This window comes from Plectropomus leopardus, chromosome 15, assembly GCF_026936395.1.
Source record: "Plectropomus leopardus strain MGB_pleo_1.0 chromosome 15, ASM2693639v1, whole genome shotgun sequence".
NCBI lineage: Eukaryota > Metazoa > Chordata > Actinopteri > Perciformes > Serranidae > Plectropomus > Plectropomus leopardus.
In genome coordinates, this window is record NC_142190.1 from 21,392,768 (window position 1) to 21,419,872 (window position 27,105).

Sequence of the window (27,105 nt, forward strand, 5' to 3'; positions counted from 1 at the left end):
AAGTGAGAGTGATTAATCGACCATGAGCAGGTGGTTGCAGTTGCTGCTGGTTGTAACGCCTACTGGCTGATCTTTGCAGCAGTTACAGTTTACTGATTGTGTTACATGTAAGATCTGTGACTTACAAATATATACGCTGATCACACACAACATGAAAACCACTGACAGGATGAATGATGAATAACATTGGTCATCTGGTGTTCCACTGGAAAACCTTGGATCCTGGCATTTATGTGGATGCCACTTGACTGTCACCACCCAAACACTGATGTAGACAAAGTACACCCCCTCATGGCAACGTCAATCCCTGATGGCAGTGACCCCCTCAGCCGGACAATGTACCATGCCACACTGCAATAACTGCTCAGGAAGGCCGTAGGAATGAGACTAAGGCATCCACCTGGCCAATCTGAGAATCAGTAGGACTTGACGGTATCTAATCCACAGGACTCATGGATCTGCCGCCAGGCAACACAAGACACTCCAATAGCCTCTGTGTCAATACCTCGACAGGTCAGAGACCGCATCATGAATTGGACTTGGCGTTGACCTGTCGAGGCATAGGTACAGGGTGGGTGCTGGCATCAGTGGATGACACGAGAAGGTGTATTTGGTCTGCAATGGTGATTGGGTGGGTGTTGCGTGATGAGTGGCAGCCACATGAATGTCAGGCCTAAGGTGTCCCAGCAGAGCATTAAATTGTAAAAACAAATGATCAATGTTTTTCACCTCACCTGTCACTGGTTTTAAGGTTGTGGTTATCTGGTATCTACTCTCCAATATTGTTGAAGCATTATTTTTCTTTAGTCTTCTTTATTGCAGCTGTTATGTGAGTGTTAATATGCAATTTAGATTTTTCTTTTGCTATAATCAGCTTACTGCTAACCAAGCTAGCCACTAGGACATTTTTTCAGTCCTCAGTTGAAACAGTTATTTCATTAACAGGATTTGGGATGAGATTGAAATATTAGGGTAGAGGTTTAACTAAAACCTTTGCATTGAGAGATCTTTGTGTTTCCTGTGTGTTTTTAAATAAACCTACGATACATTTATTAATTTATGATGATCAATAGCCGCTCATTAACCATGACCATGAAGCTTCAAGCTGAAGTTTCACGCTTCACTTGTGTTCGAAATATTTGCTAAGAAAACAGGAATAAGAGAAAAGGTCGTCAGGAGGGCACTTTGTCACTCAGTACCATTGTCTAAAGAGGAACACACAGTTTTTGTTTAACGATATGGGGAAAATCTTGATTCTGCTTCCCCTCAACCACCTAAAGGTCACGTCTATTCTTCTTATATGACCCACAGATGTGGATATGTGTGTGTGTGTGTGTGTGTGCGTGTGTGCGTGCTCGTGTGTCCTCTTTTATGATGGTGCATAGTCCAGACATATGACCAGTGTGTTCTCCCTTTTAATCTACTAATTGAAAATCAATTCGCTAATCCACTAATTCAATACTGGATAGACTGTTTACATGCCAGAGTAATTAGCGAAAAAGCTAATATGACAAATGCAAACAATACTAATCATTAATCTCAGGAAAACCTACAATGTAGGTCCATAATGATGATGGCAGCACATGATGAGACAGTTCTTTAAACATGTCATTAACAAAGAAATCAACAAATTGATTAACATATAACAGTATGAGTACACTAATACCGTTTTTGTGTAAAGATTTACACAATGATTAAGTGGTGAGTGTTTTATTTCAAGGTGAGTAATCTTACAGAAGTCACTGTAACATTTGGCATGAGGGTTTTTCCACTAATAAAATAGATAGTAACCCTTTTTACACAGAGATCACGCCATAGAGTTACTTCAGATTCTCTTCTTTAGTCTGCCTTTACATTTTTTACACAAACAACGGTGGCACCATGCAAAATGTGATTTTAGACAGCATTCTGGCAGCATGGAAGCAAATGAGCTGTGACAGTCGTGATGATTAACACAATAGCATCCTCTTCTAGTGTGACATACAACATACAGTATGTGTCGACAGGCCCTTTCAAACAATAAAATTACAGAACATGGAACTCCTGGACCTCATTGTTTTCCCAATTTGCGTAGATTTTTGGATGTTGTTCTTCTTTTTTTGAGTCTCCGCTAGCTGTTTTTTCCTTTTAATTTCTTTTTTTTTTTTTTAAATCTCCTATGGTGGCTCGCATGCATAGCACGCCACCAAAACATCACACCTGGTCCACCCAAATGCAATTGTACCTTTTTGTACAGATAGCGAGGCGGCATAATGACACAATATTCCTGCCTTGAACAGGCAGTGTAAAAGGGGCTAGTGTTGGACATTTTTGCTGTCTTTAAGATGAAATATGGCACTATTAATTCTGTTTTTGTCAAATGGCTGAAGTATGGGTTGTCCTTTATGGGGTTCACTGAACTAAAACCCTTCTCTAGCTTGGCAGCATCTCACAGCCTCACCAAAATCCTTCCCTGCCTCCTGTTGTCTGCCTCTTCCTGGCTGTTTGTGCTTCTAATTATTCGAGCTTGCCAGCTAACTCAGCATAAACCCATCAAAGCACTGATGTGTTAGCAGAGTCGCACCAGTCCAGGTCTGCCACAGACAGGCAAGAACAGCACAACTCTGTCCTGTTTATTTTTATAGCGGAGAACTATGGCCCTTGGTTTTTGCTGATGTACACAGAAAGCTTCAGAAATGGAGGGTTCATAGGAGTGTCAGGTGTCCTCACCTGATACTCTACTGCACAATATCTTCCACTTCTGCATTGTAAAGGATTTTACAACATGCTGTGTGTAAATTTAGACTTTTTTTTATGTATTCCAATGCAGTCAACAGCCTTTTATGTTTAAGTCTTCAGTGAAAGTAAATAATTTTACTGCACAAAATTTTGAGCTCATGCATTTTCTGTTAGGTGTTTTCATCTGTGGTAATATTTTAGCATAGTTCCCAAGCAAAAGGTTTGTGGGTGTGAACAATACGTGACAAAATTTCATATTTTGTTTATGTGGATGTTTGTGTAAATGAACATGTTTGTGTACAGTATGTATGAGGGTGTGTTCGTGTGTATGTGCATCACGTCTCTGTTACTGTGCGTCTCTCTCAGTGGGTGGCAACTGTTAAACTCTTCCATTTGGGAGGATTACTCCTCCAGTCAGTCCTGTGGGAGCAGCCATCAGCCCGTCATCTTTCAGAGGAACACTATACCTTCTGATGCTTTAATCCCTTCTTCCCTCTCCTCCCCTCCTTTTCCCACACTCAACCTCTTAACCTCATCTCCCGTTCTCTCCTCCTTCCCTCCCTCCCTCCCTCCCTCCCTCCATTTTTGCTGGCGCTGTCAACTTTCAGCTGAAGTGGCTGAAACTCAGTAGATTCAGCAGCGGTTGTGTTAAAGGCTGTGATGTTACAGCACCGTTGCTGTCATATATTCTTATGGGAAGAGTCTGTCAGCTTTGTGTTACACAGGTAATGTTAAACTGATGAAAAAAGATCAAGGAAGATTTTTTTTCATAGCATCCACTGTTTATCACAGCAGGTGTCACACAGTAAGAAATAGGATTTATATTTTTAATATTATCCTACATTTAAATATTAAAAACATATTTTAAAAAGTGAGATAAACCAGTTGACGTCCTTTATAAGATGAGCCAATAAGACTCATTTTTTTTTTAATTCAGTCTTTCTATTCATGTATGTTCTTAATCCTATCTGTTATTGTGTTATTGTGTGTAATTCTTTACGTAGTGACCCGAGAGCAACTGAATGGGGTAAGATGACATAAATTTGAGATGGCTTTGTGTTACAGACAGTGACTGATGTAATGAGACAAGCACAACTGGCGGATAAGAAAAGCTCTAATTCTGTCTCTGCTGCTTGACCTGGAAGCAGCCTACATACAAAGATTTAAATGAGCAGGAAATGCATGTCAATACCTGTGTGTTTGTGAGTGTGGAGTAGAGGAACTAAGATGGTGAGAAAAAACAAAAACATTTTTAATACAGTGTAGAGCCTACAGCCATGGTAGCAGTTTGACTGACTATGATGACCACTGACTTCCTCTAGTGCCTCCATGAGGTTCACAATTGTGTAAGTCTAGTTTGGAAATATGGGGATAATAGTGAAACTCCCACAGTGTGTGCTAGTCTATTTTATTTGTGTATCCCCAAAAACCAAATATCCATTATTGCTGCAGAGCCAAGACCTGGTATCTTTGTGTTCTTACACATTATATCAGAGCTTAAGGCCAGCGGTTTTTCCAGGATGCCGTGTCAGAAACCATTTTCACCCATGTCCAAGAGTCTCTGATGAGCAGGGAAATCTTCTGATGTGTGCGACGGCAGCCTTGCAATGGTTTGAGCATGCTTTAATAACAAAAGAGCTGAATAGTGTGTGTGTGTGCGTGTGCTGTTGCATCTCCAGAGAGGCCGGGTTACTGGGCTGTGTGAGTAATGAAATGGGCTGTGCAGTTTGCGCTCATGAGTTTGCGACGAGCTCAGGATGTTGTGTGTGTGTGTTTGCAGCCGTCTGAGCACTGCTAGAGTTTTACCCGTCTCTCGCTCTCCCTCTCTCACATCCTATTCCGTCCACCATTCACACACACACACACACACACTCTCTTTACTGCCATTCCTTGTGAATTTCTTTACAATTGTGAGTCAAAAGAGTGAGAGAGCCGAGGTAAACCGGCATGAAAACAAAAGAGACATATGCTGTTCCCACCCCTCCCATGTGCTTGTATCCCAGATAATCATCTCTGAATGCAGCACCCTAATTAATGCTGCTCCCTGTTTACATTGATGGGGATTATGATTGGTGAGCATGCTGCAGTACTTTTACTCCACTGATCTGGAGATTACCAACATGTATGGAGTCTTTCTATCTGATACTTTGTCTTGCTGATTATATCAGATTTTCTGTGATGCTGGTTACGCTTGCCAAACATGCCTAGTGCCAATTGATGACTCTTTTTCAGCCCATATGCTCCATTCTCTTGGAAAAATTGTGTGTATACATTACTCTGACATGTCTGATTTGCCATTATTGGGTGTTGACCGAAGTTTATCCTGCCTATGCAATTTTAAAGACATATTTTGACTTCACCTTTGCAAGATGTAATTATTTTCTTCCTAGAACTACAGACATTTTAAGAGATTATCATGTGGATACAGTCGACTTCTTTGCAGTAATTAGTCAAAATCCTTGGCTTGTTTCTTGCTGCAGGGTTTAGCACAAAGCCCCTACAGGATAGATCCACATCTCTGCTGACTCTTGCGTGATTTTTTAAGTGTTATTTCCTGCCTTTGGAAATACACGGGCATTGTTTATTGTTTATTTTTGTCTCAATCTCAACCCACGTTGGACTCTATGTTAAACCCAGCTGATCCTGAAATAAAGTAGTGCTGACTGTGGCATTGCTTATTGGCTTATTCATCTTCCTGGTGATCTCAGCATAAGCTAGAAAAAGATACCGTTTGTGAGTTCAGGGTGTTTCCAAGGAAAGAATTTCTAGTGTTTGTGTTGCGTGTAAGGGACCAGCTGCAACTTTGGTGTGTTTTCTGATTATTTATTGGCTGATCATTGTTGCTAATGTGTTTGCATTGTTATGTGTCTCAGTGGATGCCTTATTAGTATGGACTGACGGTGCTGTGTTCGCATCAATACATCAGGTTTAGGGATAAGTGTAGCTGACTATAATGCAGCTCATTCATTTACTAAGGGAAAAGGGGATTTACATACTGATTCTAACATTGATGCTGTGTGTTTGTATTTGTATGTTTGTCTTGAATTTATAATGAGTGTAAGTGTTTTCAGAATGTAGAATAGTCCAAAATAACTAGGTTCATTCTTGAAATATCTGTGAACAATGATAACAATGATTGAAACAATGATTCTTATCACTACAGTCAAGTGATGTGAATTGGCCTTCAACCGGAGCAGAGGTCAAATCAGCCGCTATAACTGAAAACATCTGGGTGGGAGTGTACAGCCTGTAAAAGTAAAACTTAAACATTTGTCAGTCAGGCCCATTTCCTTATCGTGAGAAAAACAACCATTGGCCTGTTGTTAAACAGTGTTTAAGCAGCTCAGCTATTGTGTCTATCAGCAGTAATTTTAATCAAGATAAAGCATCCTTTCTTGTGTTTCACATGTTTTTGGAGGCAACTTCTAAACAATGTGTGTAACACGACATCAAAAGCTTTAATGAACTGATTAAAAGTTGAATCATTGATGATGATTTGCATCTTTTGGCAAAAGCTCATTAATTTGAATGTAAATGTTGCAGACTTTTTAAAGGTATACTATGCTGGATTGTTGGCTACTTGTTGGTTATAAACACGCTCGCCAAAGAAACTGAAAGTAAAAGCCAACCCCAGAGTCACTGTTGTTTGGCGTTTTGCCTTGCTACTTCTGTGTTTTTTCTAGGTTGTGTCTCTTGGATGCCTGCTGCTTACAGTCTAGCACTTGGTCACCACCTTTTAATAAAGCCCCAACCTCACCTGCGCTCTGTGGGGTACACGCCCATGAATGTCTCTAACACAAAAAATGAGAAAATAGAGGCAGGGGGCAGAATCTTTGCAGAAGATCTTACGTGTTCATCAGTCTTACAGTGTTTTTTTCTTTTGAAACTCCTGCTGAAAGCATATTTAAACTTTGCAATCTAATGACAAAATAGTTTGTTACAGTTTGTAAGACTTCCTTGTAAAATGATGTGTGCATTGTGGTCTGTACCTTAGCAATACTAGATCTGCCATTTCCACTTCCAAGACTCTGATGCACTCAGATCTGCTGCACACATATGATTTCACTTTTCTGTGAAAATGCATAATCTGCCATGATTAGACAGCAAAGCTCCAAGTCAGACACATTCATTATGTGAATGACCAACTCTGATGTTTTTCTTCTGAGACAAAATGCGGGGGCTGAAGGCCAAGTTTTGCTGTGTCGTAGGAGCACATTGAAGCACAGCGGTGTAGCAGTGGTTTAGGAGCAGCAATGTAAGACTGACCTAAGTAAACCGTGTGCCTGTTTGAGAAGCTCAGATAATGAGCTGACCTCAACCACATGAATATTAATAAGACTCATAACGATGGGTTAATGTTGCAGAGATGTGTGCTGTATGACCTTAAGGTCTCTGGACAAGTATATACTGACCCATTAGCAAATGATAGCATTAACTGGACTGTGGACTTGCATGTCTTTTTAGCTGGACTTCAACCATGGGTTGTTGCCCTTTCAGAAGGCTTGACACTGTTTTTGCTGGTAACATCTTTGCTTCTGCGATGAATCATGTGATCTAATTTCTCAACACATACCCAGTTGCTGTTGTTGCACAACACATTTGTTTCTAGCTGCAAAGTTTGGCCTTGAAAGCTGCATTTGAGAAATTTAGGATGAGCTCTAAAATGTAGTTTTTAGTATAACTGTTTTTTCTGTATACATTTCTGTTTTTTTAATGTTTCAGACATTGTGTTTTAATAGTTAACAGGTTGATAAATATGTTACAAGAGTAGTGTTGTGTGGGTGGGCGTATCAAGTGTTGCATGTCCTTGGCGACTTTCTTGCTAGATTTATCAACTTTTCAGACCTTCTAAAGCAACTAATGACAATTATAGCAACTTATTCAAATGGCCAGGGAAAAGGGGAGAACTATATTCATATTATAATTTCATTGATTCTCATGCATGCTACTAGAGTAATTACTGTCTCCAGCTGCTCTGCCAACACTGCAAGGCCTCGTCTCCTCCTCCTCATGCACATAGGCAGTCAGAAGGTGTGGTTGAGCAAGAACGCGAGAGTAAGAGTAATAATAAATGTGGTCAGAGCAGACAGTTTTTTTGAAGTAAATGGTTTTGCACCAAGTAGGCAGAAGAATGGCACTGGGAAAAACTGAAATGTTCAGACCACAAGCTACAGGTCCTGACCAACGATGTGTAGAGGTATTTCTCAAAACTTCGGCAAGAAATTAAGATGTGACAGAGAGAAACAGTCCAGTCTTTCAGTGCGCTTCAGTTACCACCAGTTCTCTATAAAAAAAAAAACACTAATAATTTCACTATAACTACATGTGGCTATTAGCTGTCATGTTTATGTATTGCACTGTTTTGGTAATGAGGCTTATATGTACAGAATGGGGGCAATCTTTTGCCAAATGTTTGTATATTACCTCATTTAAATACCTGCAAATAGCAAAGGATCACCGATATGGTATTTGCATGGCAGTGCAGCGCAGTTAGGTGTGCATTTCACCCTTTACATGTCCTTTGAGAACTACACAAATTCTTTTTGTCCTTTTTATGCGGGTTTAGCAGTCACCAAAAAAGAACACACTTTCATTTTGTTACTTTGCCAGTCAGTATAATATAACACACATTGTAGAGTAAAATATTGTTAGTGATTTCATTTAACAAGTTCATAAAAGATAGTGTGGGTCTTTGAAAAAGCCCTGTATAACTTGTGCACATTAATTTCAAGATCAAAAGACAGGAAATGTTGAGAAATTTGGGTATCCTAAAAAGAAACAGCTTCTGCTATAGAAAACGAAATGATTTACGATATGAAGAAGAATTATTAAGGCCTTTTTTAAAGAAAATTGTTGATGTGTTGGGTTAGGAAGTCCCACAGTTTGATTCAGTTCATCACTGAAAATGCTACTTTGGTGTGCATTTACAAATATGCACTAATAATTAAGTAAAATACTCTTAAATAATACATTATTTCATTTCTCCCTGGGGATGACTTGTTCTGTGTCCTCTGACAAAAAAGTTCTCAGGATCATTGAATCATTTACCAAAATGTTTGGCTTGAGGACAAAGGATTTCATGAGAAAAACAGGGGCGATTGCATAATAGTCTGATGATCCCCCATTGTCTCTGTCTGCTGCACTGTGCGGCTCTTAAAATAACTGCTGTTTGGGAGTATTTAACATTTATAGAGGGAAACATGATGGGACAAAGGGCAGAAAAGGTAACAGATCTACCCAACAAAAGGACCCGACACAGCCTCCACAGGGGAGAGAGGGGAGACAGTCACAAGCATAAAGTCACTAACATTAAGTGGTGCACCGACAACACACACACATTCATAGCGCTTTGCCCTCAGGCCCATGATGACATTTCAGCACCTAACTCAGACAATGCCACTGCATTACGATTCTTTTGTGTACGGCATGTGTGTATGTATGTGCACATATGCTGCCTGTCTTCGATCACCTGGCCGCTCGTAAGACCTCATTCTGTACTCTGTCTGTCCCCTTTCCTTTCTGTCTCCTTGTTTGTTTCTTTCTGTGTTATCTAACAAATTAGCTGGAGAAGGTCGTGTCCTGCCAGGAGACGGCTGAAACAGGAAATAACCAATTCAGGAGGATGAACAGCGACTCAGACAACCAGTTCCCACACTCCTACCCAAACATAGAGTTATTGGGTTGTAATGCAATTATCCACAGAGGGGGGGTGGAATTGGTTAGTAGTTTAAGTCAGAGCAAAGGATGTGATGGCATGTTGGTGCAAGCAGAGCACAGAGGAGGTAATAGTAACAAAAGCAGGTGGAGGATGTTATGTAAGCAGAGAGGGGGGCTGGAGGAACATCAGGTTGGCGGGCTTTTTCTTTTTGTTTGCACGTTTTGCTCTGTCTGTGTTCACCATTTGGCACGCTGCTCTTGTAACATGAACAAGCTCATTGTTTGTTCTCAGCTGTGCAGTGAGAACAGCGACAAGTAAATGAATATCAAAGCTCATTCACCGGTTACGTTTTCTGTTGAATAAACAGACCGTCTGGTAGCAGTGCTGAAAGAGGAGACGGTTTTCTTCTCCTGTCTTCCTGCACACCTGAGCTGGCCTTTCAGCACAATGGACTCCACCTTTCAACCCTTATCAGGCCTTATCGCAGGGTGGATGTGTGGGTGGGGGTGGCAATATCAGTTAAAAGCTGAAGGGATGAGACACAGATTGGTTTCCCATTTCATGCCTCCCACCATATCTGTTTCTAAACACATCATATTCAAATTCATGAACGTACTGTATTGGAAAGGGGACAAAAAAGATATGCACATATACACAGTTAGGATGCTCGTTTCCCCCACCCAACCACCCACCTTGCCAGATTTGATAAAATCATTATCACCAGCCATGCATGTGGAACTGATGAATAATGTATGTAATGCTGGTCCACAATAGTACATTCCTTCTGGCCTGCTACCTTTCTCTTAGAGTCACAGTAGCTACTGGTTGCTTCGGGTCATATCAGATAATCCCTGTCTAACACTATTGCATTTCCCATTAGCATGGGACAAAACTATATATGCACATGCACAGAAGTCATGTGTGAAATCGTGCACACATGCAGACACATGGGCACACTCCAGACGGGGAAATAAATTGGACAGGTATACAGGGAGACACAACTGCACTCATTAACAGTGACAACAGATGTGACTGACGGACCCTCAAACAGGGGAAGAAGCGGGCATCAGGTGTTAGACTGCACCCCTTCATGATCGACACAAAGAAACGATGACACGCATCAAAAGTAACACTGTGATGGATGGCTTGGGTCTGATGCCAAAGGTGAGACGTCACTTATTTCAGTCGTTAAGTGTAGCAGATAACACATGGAGCTAACTTCCTCCATGGCCCCTATGCATTCACATACACAGAAAAACACACGCAGAGTTGTAATACTTGGGTCCATGCTGAACTTGACTTTGTCTCTGTTTCTTTAAAAAAACAGCTTTGCCAGTATAGATATGTACACATTTTTTGGCATTATGCACATAAAATCACACATTTTTAATTCAAAGAGATGGACTAGGTGGAAACCCAGAGTGTGGCTGGATCAAGTATATTCTTTTTTTTGGATTGTGGCAGTATTCTTACCGAAGCCCTTTTTACACACAAAGATTGACTCATAGGACTGCTACAAAGTCCCTTTTTTACGCCACCTTTACATTTTTACACAGAACCAAACAGCGACGGCATCATGTCGCTCAAATGTGGGATGTTTTGATAGCATGCCGGCATCACAGAAGCAAAAGAGGCATGACATGTGGGATGTTTAACACAACAGCGTCTGCCTCTAGTGTGACATATAACAGACACGTCGGCAGTGCTTTCTAAACAATGACAATAGCATAACATGGGAATAATAATTATTGACCATCTCATAGCGGCTGCTCTTCTCTTCTGTTCAGAGAGTAAGAGCGACCAAATGTCATTGTTTTCCTAATTTTTAGACTTTTTTTCAGTTGGTGGTGTTTTTTTTTGACTTAGCTGCTAACTGCTGCTAGCTGCTTTTTCAAATCTCCCACGGTGGGTCGCATCCATAAAATGCCGTTAAAACGTCGCACCCATCCCATCCACGGTCCCATCCTGCCAGCTGTCCTTTCTACACAGTCCTCAAATTGGCACTGTTACGGTATCTGTTGCCCGATTAAAGGCTACATAACTCTGTCCTCCATTCTACAATGGTACCTTTTATACAGACTAACAAGGAAGCATACCAGCATGATATTCCCACCTTTGACAGGCAGTGTAACAGGGGCTACAGATAATGTCAGGAGTAGTGTCTACACTGTGAATTTCTGGACATTAAATGTTCATCTGCAATTGTTTTTAGTGGCCCCACTAATATTTGTTTTCAGTATACTAAAGTAGCATAACACAAGTCTCTGTCTGTACCAAGTATGGAGCGTGAACTGGTAGCTGGAGAGGTGCCAGTTTGCCTCCTGGGCACTGCTGAGGTGCCCTTGAGCAGGTCACCAAACCCCCAACTGCTCGGGGCGCCTATCCATGGGTAGCCACCTCACTCTGACATCTCTCCGTTTAATGCATGTGTAGGTCCTATTTATGCATGTGAGTGTATTTCTCAGGAATTAATAAAGTATATAGAAAAAAATAAAACACATTTGAAACAATTCATTGAGAACTGCTTTAATTTAATACATTCAAAAATTTATTTTCATGCTATTTCAACAATCTTTTGTCCTAAATTTCTCATCTAAATTTTATTGTGTAATTATTGTTACTTTGTAAAACAGACCAGATCTAGGCTACATCTCATGACAATTATGAACATTCCTACAGCCTCAAATGTTTCTCTTAACTTTTGTACTTCAGCCTCCAAACCATGGCAGGGGAGCACAGGGCATATCATTTGTGCAATATCTTTTCTGAATTGGACCTTGAGACGAGGTAGATGACGTTTACAAGTGATGTGCAATTCATGTTGCTATCAGTAGCCTCAATACATTCTTTGAGAATTTGGCCCTGAGTTTCCATTTATAACAAAAAAGAAAATATGTGTTGGATTCATTCACCAAAACATGTTGGGAAAAGTCTCTTAAGTGAAATCCTGAGTGGCAAAAGAAACTAATCATACGACCACAACCACTTCGTTTCTAAAAAACATAGTTAGACTAATTTACCTATAACAACACGGTCCTACTTTTAGTACAAAGACCCTTTCAAATTGCGACAGCCTTTGCACTGTTTGTGTTTACCTTTGTCACATGCACCTATGTTTGCTTGTGTTAATAACAAAAGCAAATAGCAAACCACACAAGTGACAAGTGACAACTGTGCACAAAATATTCAGGTTTTTTTGCCCTTATTCCAAAAAAGATAATATTCCTACTTGTCTTTACATGGCTAATGAAAATGAATGTTTCACTAAAACTCCTGTATACTTACAGCCATGCGTTCTCCGATTAAATTGCTCTAACATGTAATTTATCTCATCAAATTACGGAAAAGTCCAACGTCTGGAGCCACTTGTACTATTTTGCTTCTTTGCATTAAAATAGGATTTTCTATTCTAAGTTTCCTGCCGGTGGCAGGTCCAGACTTGTCCAGCTGTGTCGAGGCTGGTGTTGCGCTATTTGCGCACATCTAAAAGGTCCATTGGATCCTTTTAAAAAACCGCATCTTTTCTTTTTTCAGCAGCGACATGTCTTCATTAGAAAATGCTAAATTTTCATAACCTACATGAAATTGAGAATATTGCCATATTTGTAATGAAATGAAAGATAAGTGCATGTAAACATAGTAAATGACGCCTTGAATTTACCCACATTTTGTCCCATCTTGGCAAAGACATGATTGTGTGGAGCGTACTGAGCATTGATAGGAATGGACAGTGGAGAAGTAGATAATGCTGCACGAGTGGGTTGAGTAGTTTTTATGGATGTCTGGATACTTTGTCATGAAACTGGGTCACTGTTGAAATCCATTGTAACTATTGTGAATCCAACAACTCTCAGAGAAGGAGCTGGCCACACACTCTTCAGAGCCATGTTTCAAGCCTACAGGTGTTGATTTATTGATACCCAAAACACAAAATAGCAAAAACTATCACTTGAGGCTTCATTCTTTTATTTGAAGCCTCCGTTAAAAAAATCCTAGTGGGTTGTGAAATAGTGAAGGAGAAATGGGCTGGCAAAAAAATGAGTGGAGCAGCCGCAAAACACATGCTACAGCAGCTCTGATGGAAGGTTTCCAAGGAATGAGACGGATTCACTGCACCTCACCTTTCTCACCGTTCTCCTCGAACTACATCTTTTTTCTGGCCCACTGAATTTTGCAAGTTACTCATTTTAAGATGACTCTTTTTTCTACTTTTCAGAGTGTAGGTTTGTATTACCAGACCTCATATTTGTTTTTAGGCAAATGTGTCTGTATCCTTATTTGTTTGTGCATGCCTGTGCTTGTCCACTGTATCTGTGTGTCTTTGTTTTTTGTCTGTGTGGAACTTGAGGCCAGAGAGCCAGCAATTAAAAAGAGGACTGGGACATCTAAAGGCTTAGAGGCACAGACCCAGCACACATGCTGGCAGTCAATTGGCAAGCCGGGGGAGGTGAAATTGGAGAGAAAGAGAGAGAAAGAGAGAGAGAGGAGATGAGAGGAGGAGGGCAGGGTGAGTGCGTGTGGGAGAGAAGGGGAGAACCAGAGAGAAGAGGGCGGGCTCAGACTCAGTCAGCGCACACACACCCTCTCCTCAGCCTTCAGTCTGGTCTAGGCGTGCAAGAGGCAGCATGTGTGAGTATGCACTGTAATGTGTGTGTGCATGTGTGTGTAGAGTCGAACGCTGCGCTGGAGTCCGGGAGATGTCTCACTGATGCGAGGATTCCCCTGTTTGCTCTCAGAGAGGACATGTGCTGACTGTGTTTGAACCACCACAGGGAATTAACTGTTACTCACACAGGAAACACTGGGAGATTAAGTGAAGGTAAAAAAGATGGAGTTGTTGTTTTGAGGATGTTTTGGGAGCTTTGTGAGTGACAGAGATGGAGTTGCATGGGTGTTTAAGATAACTGGCTTCATGTTGTGTGTGTTAAGATGATTTGATAACCATTTGGATGGATTTTAATTTTAATGTGTGAGAAATACAATAAGAGGTTAAGTTATAGTAAGGTGTCCAAATGTGTGCATCTGAAAGTATAAGCCTTTTGTTGTGCATGGTCCATGTACAGTGTGTGTGTGTGTGTGTGTTAATGTCTGTAAACCAATGTATTTTATATGCTTCCTTACACAACGTGTCTGTGTGACTTCTTTTCTTTTTTCGTACACTATACTACTGTTTGGTGGTGGCTCTTTTCTGTTGATGGGGCTCTCCCGCTCTCCCACACACACACACACAAACACTGAACACACTGATTTATATTTATACACATACAAGAGAATTGCAAGGGAAAAAAAGCCACATTTTTTGTTATAGCCATCCTGCGTGGGCCAGTGTGTGCGTGTGTGTTAAAAGTCTTTATCAATTATTAATGTTCTCACTGGGACATTGCCTGGTTTCCTACCTGAGGTAATTTAGTGATAACAAAATACCTTAACAGCCCTTCAGACTGCCACCACCTGACATTTCCCCGCCATTGTACAAACTACACAGCTCAGAGGGCAAACAAAGTAGTACATGCGTTAGCGTGTATATATTTGACTATGCACTTTTACGTAAGAGGTGCAGGAGAGATAATAATAGTTGATAAAGTGAGATGTTAAAAAACTCAAGCGGCACAGTAATTATTACTCGTCAAAAGCTTGTTAGAGAGCTGAAACACTCTGGGGAAATGAAAAAAAATCACAGGTCAATCCTGGAGATTTCTGGTTATGCCATCAAAGCTTCACAATACAAAATGAAGAGAGAGGGATCGTACACTAACGGCTTTGGATCTGATAAAGACATTAGCCTACTTTGTGTGTGTCTGTGTGTGTGTCAGTGTGTGTGCTGTGTTATGTGGAAATATTAAGAGGATAGGAGAGAAGAGACAGCTGAAGAGCAGAATAGAGAAGGACTAGACAGACAAAGGGAGACCCAAGAGCTACTGAAAGTCTTGGGAACAGCAGTTAAAGGCAGAGTGGTACTGAAGACTTGGCAGAGAGCGACAGAAACAAACAAGACAGACTAAGACAAAGAGAGAGCGTAAGAGAGAGGGGACAGATAAGTGTCAAGTTAAACAAGATATAAAGGAGGAGGAGGAGAATGAGCACTTTACTTCCAACTGAATACTATTTACCATCTGTCAGTCAAATGCGTGTGGGTTGGTCGAGGTGTTAGGTCTCAGCTGTGCAGAGGGTCATCTGCAGGCATCCAGACAGTCAAAGAACTAAGAGGGGTCAGAGGGCATACAGTCTCTGCTGTCCGTTCTCCTTCCTCGCTTTCATGCTTCTTCTCTGGAAAAGAAAGAAAAAAAAAACTGTCGTCTTGGGTATATCTGAGTAAGAGAATTCAGCACGGTTCACATGAGATAAGAAAAGAGAATGTGATGGTGAAAAATATAAAAGGGATTTGGTTATAATTTTGTTATATGGTCCTGGAATTCGATATTAATTCTAAAAAGATATTTATAGCCAGTCTTCACAGTGTTTGCAGTGTATGGTTCAGTGTTTCTGAGGCAGGCTTTTTGACAAGCTGATAAAATATCACTAGAAATCAAAATAATTGTAATACTTGGTAAATGTTTGGCTTTTGACCCTAAGGGCTTTACAATTTGCCTCCTATTCAACCTGCCACTCTTCAAAGGAATGGCTTAACCAATGAGATTTGTGGTTCTTTGTCTCAGTGTTTAGTGGTAACTTCGTATTTCAGTAATGTATTTCAACTTTTATTGAATATAGTGTGATGGATTTCTTTGAAGGTCCAGTGTGTAGGATTTAGTGCCATGTAGTGGTGAGATTGCAGAACTAAAACCTTTCTCGTGTGCCAAGCATGTAGGAGAACTACAGTGACTATATAGTTAAAGTCTATTTATCTTATTTATCTATTTAGAGGCATTTTTTGATTTGTCTGTTCTTGGCTACTGTAGAATAACATGTAGGACTCCATGGAAGAGGTCCTGCTCTGTTCATAGATAAAAACAGCTCATTCTAAGTTAACGAAAAAGCAATTTTTAATCTTGGGTGATTATAAACCAATGAAAACATATTCATGAATATTATTTACAATTCCTGTCAGTAGATCCCCCTAAATCCTACACATTGAACACTTAGCATATTTCAACTCTGTTCTTTAGTTTAAAACTCAAATGGTAAAACTCAACACACTGTAAAACAGTGTAAGCACTGTGTAATAAACCATAGAATAATAAAAGCTGCTTATTCTAATATTAAACTTTACTGTTGGTGTTTGTTTTGATTTTGAGATGAGTAAGAATTCTAAACTAGTCATCTCTCTCTCTCTCTCTCTCTGTCGCTCTCTCTGTCGCTCTCTCTGTCGCTCTCTCTGTCGCTCTCTCTGTCGCTCTCTTTCTTGTTATCTTTTCTTCATGTTATCTTTCTTGCTGCAATTCACTGCTTCACTTGCCGCCATGAGGAAGTTGAATATTGGCAGGGTGTTTTGAGGAAGTGATCCGTGAAAGGATTTATAGTGGCAGATAAAAACTGGTGCGCCCTCTGTGTGTTTGTGTGTGTGCACGTGCACGCACTCTTTTTCAAAACTGACAAAGACTTTGCGAAAGCCCGGGGCTGTGAAAAGGGGGGAAAGCCATCATCTCATACACAATTACACAAGGCTTACCAAGGTTATATGTGTATGTGTGTGTCACATTTACTAACGTGTGCAAATGTGTGTTCAGGACAAATATGTGTGCATCCACACAGCCATGTGCTCTGTCTGTGTACAGTAAGCTAATATAGAGTGTGAGCGTGAAAGGGGGGGATGGGGCTCCGCTAAGTGAGCCGTGTGAGTGTGCGAGTGTGTTTGTATTGCGTGTGTGTATATGTATGTGTAGGTTTACGGCCTGACCCAGATTGATACACTGCTCTCAGGCTAAGGCAGCTCACCTATAGGGCAGATGTAGGTAGGCGTATTCCCGTTTACAACCATCCAGCCTCATGTAAACACCCTTACTGAGACCATAACTACATCAGCACTGGAACTCCAATTACTTTAACCTTAATCAAATACCAAGTTTTGACCCTAAAGTTTGATGATTGACCTTGTTGAAGGGAAGATTTCTGTGACGGACACAGTCACACAGAGTTACAGGATGGACTTACTATTATGCAGCCTTAATCTACACCATAAATACAAATATTTATCCTTTCATCTGCTCATATAAAGCTCGCAAAGCACTCCATGTATCAAATAATGCATTATATAAATGGAAATGATAAACACAATCATCATCATCATCAACAGCATGGAACTCAAGCTTATTGCAAATACACATCTTTATCCTCCACAGTGACTCTTCTGACCTTGTGGCAGAGCAGACGGACGCCCTCGCTTTATGATTACAGTTACAGTACATAAGATGCAGTTTGACGAGCATGTGGCGGGCATGATAAAGGGATGATGCAATTAACATGAAAGGGATGATCTCTCTTTCTCTCTTACATCTTTGTCCATCTTTCTCTCTCATCTTCATCCCTCTTCCTCAGTGGTCTTCTTATTTCTGCTGTTAAGCAAATATAGGGCTTATGCAGCCCCCAGTTGTGCTTCTCCCCACATGCAATCAAGCTGTTTAAATGTTTGACTGTGTGCCTGTGGGTTCTCTGTGTGTGTGTGTGTGTGTGTGTGTGTGTGTGTGTGTGTGTGTGTGTGTGTGTGTGTGTGTGTGTTTCCCAATTCGCTGCTGCTGTCACTTGCAGCCCAGGACCAGACAGATATTTTTGAAGTCTGTTTTGGGAAAACCAAGACAAAAGTGACAGCTGAGGGTGGAGAGACACTGAAATGTTTTTCCTCTTCTTTGGTTTCATTGAGTGTGTCTAATTAAGGTGCGGGTTTGGTCGTGGTTGCGTTCAATAGTAGGGGGAATCCCTTTGCAGTGAGATGATTTACAGAACAGGAAAGCAGGGAAAAAAAAGTCTTTGGTTGAGCTGGTCATAAACCATGCAACCATGCTACTAGTGATGATTTGTCACAAGAACACTGAGATCCCTTAAACATTACCTGTTCAGGACGGGAATATTGAGCCATTATTCCACCTCCCTGTTCTGTATAAAATGTACGATTGCGTAATGGAGGTAAAGAGTTGTCTTGCATTTTAAGCCAGAAGCAGAGGTGGTAACAGTACCGAATTGAGGTCTGTGTTAAAGGGACAGCTGGCGGGATGGGAACATGAGTTTTACCTTTTAATTTATGTTGTATCTAATTTGTTTCCTTTATTTCAGGGTTTAATGTTGTTTTTGGTCAGTTTCTTTGTAGTCCTTTAGATTGACATTATGCGTCCTGCATCTTGTCCTCTCGGTTTAATTTTATCCTAACTCTGCCCTAGTTTCTTCTTGCTTGTGTTCAATAGGATTGTTTGGCTTTCTGTCGTTGTATCGCCGCCTGTGTCCCATTTCTGCTTTGCTTTGTTTGTCAAAGCATTTTGTAAACAATGTTTTTAAAGGTACTATATAAATAAAGTTATTATGAGTGTGACGTTTTGACGGTGGGTTATGTGTGCGACCCACCACAGGAGATTTAAAAGGCAGCTAACAGCAGTTAGCAGTTAATTTAAAAAAAAAGAAAGAATAGCAACCCAAATTGTCCCTAAATTGAGAAAAACAATGAGGTCACAGATGCATACATGAGGCTGATGCCGTTTTCTTAAACATCACGTCATGCCTTTTTTGCTTCTGCGATGCTGGCATGCTGTCTAAAATCACACACTGGAGTGGCATGATGTTGCAGTTGTTTGGTTTTATGTAAAAAAAATGCAAAGGCGGTGTAAAGAAGGGACCTCGTAGCGACCCTACAGCATAATCTCAAGGGTACACAGGTTGGAGACCACTGGGGTTTTTCATATATACGCGTGCACGTGCTTGTGCCTCTTTGGTCTTGAATGACCTTTTGAAAATACAAGAAGAAAGACAAGAATGAGTCAGTGTGAATATTATGTCACACTGACATGTTTGCTTATGTGCGTCCGTTAGTAATGTCACTCGTCTGGTTGAGCAGGACTACAAGAGGTGTTAGCGGGGGGAGAGGAGAGTGCGAAACATCAGGTGAAAAACATTGTTTTCTGTGCCAGACTCTTCAACATCAACCCCCCGATGAGAGGAACAAGAAGATGCAAAAGCCGTGGGAGAAGCAGAAGGGGATGCCTCTAATTTGCGAAGGGGGTCCAGACAGGGGGAGGGGTGTCTCAGAGCTGACATGAGCTGGCATGTTCACTCATTTCCTATCTTTTGTCTATGCCGTGTCTGCTGATGAATTGGGAGTTTCTTCCTTCCTTCCTTCCTTTGCTCCCTCCCTTTTTCTTTCTTTCTTGCTCTCTTTTTTTCTTTGTCTCTCTCTTTCTGTCTCTTGCTCCACCATCTCTCCTTCCTTCCTCTCTTGGTGTGACAGCATTGCCATCCCTGTCATGTCTGCCCATTATCTCTGATCAGTGTTGCGTTCCAGCCCACACATCGGCTCTGGCTGCCAACTGATGATGTGTAAATGTGTGTGTATGTGTGTGTGTGTGCATGCATCTACATCTTATTTGATATACAGAAGGTTAGGTCTATATTTTTTTATGGTGCCCTCAATTCAGACAAATAACTGAAGAAAACAGCAGAGAAACATGAATATGTAGAATTTTGTTTACTGAGTCATTAGCAAACAAAGGATGTCTGCAGTGTGCACAAGCTGACATGTGATGGTGTAAGCTGAGTAAATGTAAGTGTGGTTTAGTGGAAAAATGAAGCTTTGAGACGATGTTACCTGAACAGGAAGTTGGTGTGAAAGACTTCAGAGTGAGAGAGTGGAAACACATTTGTGTGTGAAGTGCTGAGTAGGGATTTAAGGGAGGATTTACTGTGGTAGTGCAAAGAGTGTCTTCAAAGATTGTCTTTATGCTTTGTTTGTGCTTGGGAGATTTGGACTTCCTGGGATTTCCTTTTTTATGTATCTGCTTGGAAATCTTTACACCCCCTTGTTTGTGAGTGTTTCTGTTTTTCCATCCAAGTTTACATCCACATGATTGTGAATTAAAGTACCTCTCTTGCTGCTTTCCTTCAACCCCCACATTACATTAGTTACATAAAGAGAATGCTGACCAGCGACTCCTCGGTGCTCATCATGTAGTCACACTTCACGTTCCTGCCTGTTGACCTGGAAGTGATGCAGTGGCATCGTACAAGGCGCTCTCAAAAGCCCATGTGTGCATTTGTAAGTGCGTGCATGTGCAAATATGTATGTGAATATGTCTAAATGTGTGTGTGTGTGGGTAATGGGGGTGACAAAAGCAAGGATGAAAGCTTACGGGCAGAGCTGCATGGATTTTTTTTTTTTTTTGTTCTTTGGATTGAATTTCTTCTGGGATAAAAACCCTGTGGTGCGCTGTATAAGGTTTCTTTTAGACTGTGTTTTTGTTATTGTCCTTCGGCGCGTTAGCTTTTAGACACGTGAATGTGTGCGCATGTGTGGTCAGATTGCCTTTGTCCTCTCCCTTCAGGCCGGCACTCAGATGTCAGTGAGTCGTGTGGGCTTATACAGGTCACTAATGCACTGAGAGGAGACTCTATTCACCGTAGAGCCCAAACAATAACCCCCAGCTCAAGTCGGCACAAGAGCTCAGCTCCCAGGAAATGGACCCATTGACCTAGATCCTGAAGAGACGCCACACTGCTGACATGTTGTTGACATCCTTTTTTTTACAGTGATCGTTTTGTTTATACCACAAGACATCATTGAAACACTGGCTGAAATCTGAGGGGACTCCTTTTTTTAAGTAGCCAGGGATTTAATGATTGTTTACCGACCTTTATAACCTTTATAGTGAGTGGAGTTCACCGTGTTGACTTTTTTGATGCAAATTGATTATTCCTATTCTGATAAGGAGCAGAAAAAAATCAAGTTTCAGGAAAATGATGCCATGAAAAATAGGAAATTAAGTTTAGACCTCAGTGTCGATCACAATGTGGAGGTAGTATGTTAATCCGAAACTACATCACAGTATGTGATTTGTTGTTTCTACTCTATTGCTTTACAACATTTGTCTGTGTCATTATAATGGCACTAAATATCAGAGCACTTTAATATAGCTATAGGGTACTGTTTATTATTAAAGCCCAGAAGAAAAGGCAGGTGAAACATAGAATTACATGTTGGAGGAGTTTGATTTTACCTGTACAGTACCAGGAAGAGAGGCACAAAGTCCATCGTAATATCCATGTAGTAGCTAAAGGAGTCCACTTTGTAGTAGTGTAGTAGTGTCTGAGTCAGCTCCAGATTGTGCTCAAGGCATTTTACAGTGACGAAATTCTAGCCAGCAAGCCCATAACCACTGTATTTTGGGGAAACGAACGGGAGAAGGTTTGAGGGGGTTAACACCCAAAGACACACTGATGTACCATGTTGTTGCTAACCAGCTAGCTATTGAATTTTAGCAATGTTCAGCCAAAAGTTGCAGACTGATTGATGGGTGGATGTCATAATATTATTGGTTAAAATTGGCTGGTACTAGCTTAGAAACACAAGCGGCATATTTTCTGTTGCAGGGAGAAAACATGATTGGATTTTGATGTAAGATTACGAAAAAAGTTTTGTTTTTTATTGGCATATATATTTTTAATAGGTCCACAGTATTCCCATGGATGTGATCTAAAAGGGTAGAGGAGGCATGTTAATTTCATCTTAACTTTAGGTTAAAGTCATTCAGGTTAATGTTCAAATGTGTTCAATGTTCCAGTGTGTCTACTTATCCATACAGTACGGGGATTGGATTCCCGAAAAAAGATTAAATCCACAACTGAAGATTACTTGTAGATATCTCTACTGGGACTGAGGCTTTGGACAAAGCAACCAATATTAATGAAAATCTTTTTTCACACTTTTCTGTCCTTTTGTTGACTGAATGATCAATCAATTACAAGAAACTATGAATAAGAAAACAGTCTTTAGTTTCAACCCTTATCTCCACTGAGTTTTGTTTTCATCTGGACCTAAGATGACCTCTGTGTGGGAAACTTAACCTGTTATGTGGTAAGATTACTGAAGCCGTTTGTGGTCGTTGAAGTTTGAGGAACATTGATGCAACACTTTGGGCGTGGGTCCTCTGTTATTCTCTAAATCAGCCACACCTTACTGCGTGCAAGAGTGTTTGTGTGTATGTGATGTACAAATGAAGAAGTGTGTCTCAAGAGGGAGGGTTGTTTTTTTTTTTCCAGTAAACAGCGGACAAAAAAATACGATCATGTGAAAAGTACAGTATGCAAATTTGTACATTCTGCTTGCAATTTGATATGAATTGTAAATTTGCTGTAGATGCACAGGTGTTCAAAGTGCAGATATATGTCAATAGCCTATATGGTTTTGTTTATTTTTTGCCAGTAGAAAGATTTTTAGAATTCTTCATAAAGTTTGAAACCATAACCCCGCCGGCAGTGTAACTACACTGTATTGTTCTGGACGTCTGTGTCCTCCAGTGGCCTGAAAAGCAGAGACACAACACAGTGAGCTGCTGTTTGTCTGTCACATTCTTACTGAACATTTCTTACCCCCATATGCTCACTGCAGTGCATTGTCTCCTGTCTCTTCTTCAAGGGGGTGCTTTGTTTGCAAGCACTGCTGTTGACTCAGGTGCAGGGATGCACTAAGATAACTTCCCCTTCCACCTCCTGCCGTCCTCCTCCCCCCTCTCTTTGCAGTGCACCTCTGTGTTGCCCATTCCTCTGTCCATAACCTTTTTCTTTGGACTATCTGCACCTTTTATACCGTTATGTTGCCTACTCTACTTCCTCTCCAACCTTAAGCCTTCATTTCCTTTCTTTTCTTCTCCCATTTTACCCTCTCCACTTTTCCTTCCCTCCTCACCTGCCCCTGTGTGGTCATGCCAAAGCCTCTCTCTTGCTCCCTGGTAATGGTTAGGGTAGTACTACAAAGGATTTGCAGAGCCTCAGCAGAAATCTTAATTAATAAAGTGATAACAGTGTCTTTGCATAACTCTATTTGATTAAAACCAGAGTAAGCGAATACCTGCATATTGCATTGTTGCAGTATTTAACCCTTGAAGACTTGGATCAAAATCAGTTTTCCTGTGCTGCGTTCAGATGCCTTTCACAAGCATTTGAACCTCTGAAACTTGAGAAAACTGGTTTGATTTCTTTCAAAAACATGGGGAGAAACTCACCTTTATTTATATATATATATGTATATGTATATGTGTATATATATATATAAGTCTTCTAAAGACATTGTCTTGTTTGCTATCTTGTTTGCTATTAAACTTTTTTTCCTTTTCTTTGTTCTTGTTTTTTTGTTTCTCATTAAGCTGTTCATTGCTTTCTTTCCTTGTTTTTGAAAGAAATCAAGCCAGTTTGCTCAGATTTTGTAGAGTTAAGCAGTAATCAAGCTATCTCTATCTAAATTACAGGTTGCACTTACACATAAGCACACACCGACACGGACAATAACCTCCTTGATAACCCTCTCCACATAGTCTTATCCTAGTCATATTGTTACTGACAACAAATCGGGCCTGTTCACATCTGCCCTACTTTGAACTGACACAACATCTATCTCTATCAGCCCCTCAGGACCTATCAGCACCACTCTACCTCTTTACCTCTCATGTCTCCTTCCACCTCAGAGCACATCATTCATCTTTCTAACCTGTGGCCCAACACTCGATTCCACCAGCTAACAGCCTCTCATCCTCTTTTCAACACCATCATTTTTTTTTTCAGACCCTCTTGCCTCTCTCATCCCACCCCCCTGTCTCAACCTCCCACCTCAATCAGTCTACCTTTGCCTAAAACCCTCTTATCCCCCTCTCTCGCTCACTCACCCACCCTGTTATTTCGCCATCCCCTCAGCCTGCACAGAGCGGAATAGGAAGTATTACCTGCCAATTTGGCTCCATTCACACCTGGCTGTGTTTGTCTGCAGGTGTCTAAACATGCCAGTGTCTGGTGATATTTGGTGCCAAAATGAAGTGTTTGAATTTAAACCTTGACATTTTTTTTCCTTAAATAAATTTAATTTGTGTACTTATTCACAAGATGGAATGGAAACACTGAAACGGGTTTTAACAACACACTTTTTACACTAAAAGATTAAAACAGCTTTTTTAACAATGCTTAAATGATTATTCTCTCAGTGTGGAGAAGAAAAAAAAATCCCGCCATAGCTCAGTTAAGGGACTGAGGGGGGGGGGACTACTGCTAAGGAATGTCCTTTTTAAGATGGCACAACAAGCCATAGCACTACTCAATTATTTCAGGCTTAACAGCTCTTCACAGAAGTGTGTCTTATCCCACTTCATTACTTTATTGCCATCTCAACCAAGTTGAGAGGAATTTGTCACAGTGTGACTCAGAGAAAACAGAAAAAAACAGGATAACTTGCACGTATCACAATAAAATCAAAGCGAAAGATCCAGTAACACATAACAGCACAGGATTCCAGTGTGTGCTAAAGTGCAACAGTGTTAAAGCAGATTATAGAAACACAAAGAGGCAGAAAACTGTTTAAAGGGTAGCTTCTGTATTTTTAAACCTGGAATGTATTTTCCCATGTTTTTGTGTCTGAGTGAGTAATAGAGGGAAACATTTTTTTAATTGGTTCAGTATTGAGTGAGAGAGAGAGAGAGCGCTACAGCTGTCAGCTGCGAAACAGGGTGCAATGTAACCATTCGGTGCATGTTTGCCAAACCCACCAAACTCTATATAAATAGACAGAGTTTAGTGTGTATAGAGCCAGCATATTTTTACATCTAACTGTGTGCATTAGGAATTTATTTCAACCAAACCAGAGATGGTGATCATTTGAAAAGTGAAAAGACAAACAAAGATGGCTTTTGTGAGTTTTATTTTGTTTCTTTGAATAAATTACGTTTTACAGTGATAAAATTACTGTTTATTTAAATGGAGTCATATGGGTTTGGTGAAAACAATTTCATGGCTGTTTCTGGTTAAACAAAAATGATCTTTAAAAAAGGTCCTTCTCTTTTCTCTTTACCTATAATTTATCCAGATACTACTAACCACAATCTAAACCTGTAAGTGTCAAAAAAGCAGTTTTAGTGCAAATAAATTAAAAATAAAAGACACAAAAACATTTAAAAAATAGGGTCCAGGTTGAAAAATACAGAAGTTATCCTTTAATAAGTTAGTAAAAAGTCAGCTGTGATTTTTGCCTTCCTCAGTGCTCCAGTTGTAGTTTTGTGCTGATAAAGAAAGAAAGGGGATCTCTTCAATATTATTCATACTTTCTTAATAAAGAATTGAGTAACATGGATGAGGGAAACCACTCTAATATTAGCCATGGATGACACAATCTGCTGTTTTATAAAACTCTAGTTTAGGCTAACAAATATGAAGGTTTATAAATATGCTAGTGTCTCTTCTTCCATCATGTCTGTGGAAGCATGTCAATACCCACAGGTCATTTGAAGAAATTCAAATATGCTGCCACGTCCACGCAGTACTCTTCTTCTTTTGTAACGTCTTCCTCTATCTCATTGCGACACTCTTAGCTGCTCCTCCCCCAGGCTGTGTCTTGCCCTGCAGGGTTTCTACGGTTACCAGCTGAAATCTGGAGCACAGTCAATGTCTCGTCCCACTCCTCCTGGATAATTAAACAACACTTCTTGTTCTGCCTCTCACATATTTGGAGCAGCAAATCACCACATGAATATTCAGTTGATTGGTTTTGATGACGGAGAGGCGATTGTCTGCGCAGTCCCTATTTCATCAGGAGGAACGAGCGAGCGCTGATTGAGGAATGGCAAAAAGAAGGCGATGAGTTATTAACATTTATCAAAAGGCAAATGATAGCTTGTCATTTATCATGCAACCTGCTGCTTGCTGATGGTCGTACTCTATAAACAAGAGGATTTCAAGTGGCATAGTAACCTTCAACAGAGGTCCAGGGTTTAATTAGGTTTCCACACCTTGATCTCCATCTCAGAACAAGTGGGAGAAAGAAGTGCTCTGATCATCCAATGTAAAAAGCCTCACATTAAAATATACATCTTAAAAGACCCTAATGGGAGGCTTGCATCTGGGGTTTCCTGTCTTTGAATTCATACAGGGACTCACTGATCGCTGAGTTTGCACTAAGCAGCAGCAGCTACAGAGCAGAGTGTCAAAAGCGACATACACTCATTGACTCTCTTGGGCCTCTCACTCAATGGAGGACTTGTGTTGGAGGGATTTTCTTTAAAATATGGTAATCCCTGACTGCACTGCACTGCAGAGACAGTTAGCTGAAATCTGAGTTAAGGAGCGTACAGTGTAAGCTCCTAGAAAGACGGAGGGGCGTATTTAATGAAGTTAGTGACACTTGAGGAGTAAAGTGGAGTGTATTGGCTGACACTGAATCCCACTGCCCCTTTTCTTTTCCACTTGATCCTCAGATGTCACACTGATAGTGACCCAAAATCTGTTATATGTGTCATTTTGCAGATGATATGCTGCACTACATAAGTATCTCCTCCCCTGTGTTTTTAAACTGGGTATTTTTATTTTCTTATTTAGGTTTTCAGATGCTTTTTAACATGAATTGGCAGAGAATTTGCTTTGCTACGATGATCATAACAATCCTCCACTTGTCTTTTAGGAGATGACAAATACAGGGGACCATAGTAACCACAGTAAATGAATAACAATCATCTCATTTCCTCCCAATCCACTTTGTTCTGTCATTTTTATGCTTTGCCCTCCTCTGCTGCCTCAAAATGAAAGCACTCTTCAGTAAGGAATTATAATTTGTCTCTCACCAG

The 27,105-nt window shown here is 40.6% G+C and overlaps 1 protein-coding gene across 2 annotated transcripts in view; it reads left to right on the forward strand.

The window, feature by feature from the left end:
* Nucleotides 1-13,962: 13,962 nt before the first annotated feature.
* The window catches only part of tiam1a (TIAM Rac1 associated GEF 1a), a 66,707-nt gene continuing 53,564 nt past the window's right edge, over nucleotides 13,963-27,105 (forward strand). The window contains exon 1 of one of the 2 annotated variants that reach the window (XM_042498731.2): nucleotides 13,963-14,195. The gene's annotated coding sequence lies outside the window, so the exon portion shown is untranslated. The remainder of the gene's footprint in view (nucleotides 14,196-27,105) is intronic. The other variant, XM_042498732.2, reaches the window with a different exon arrangement.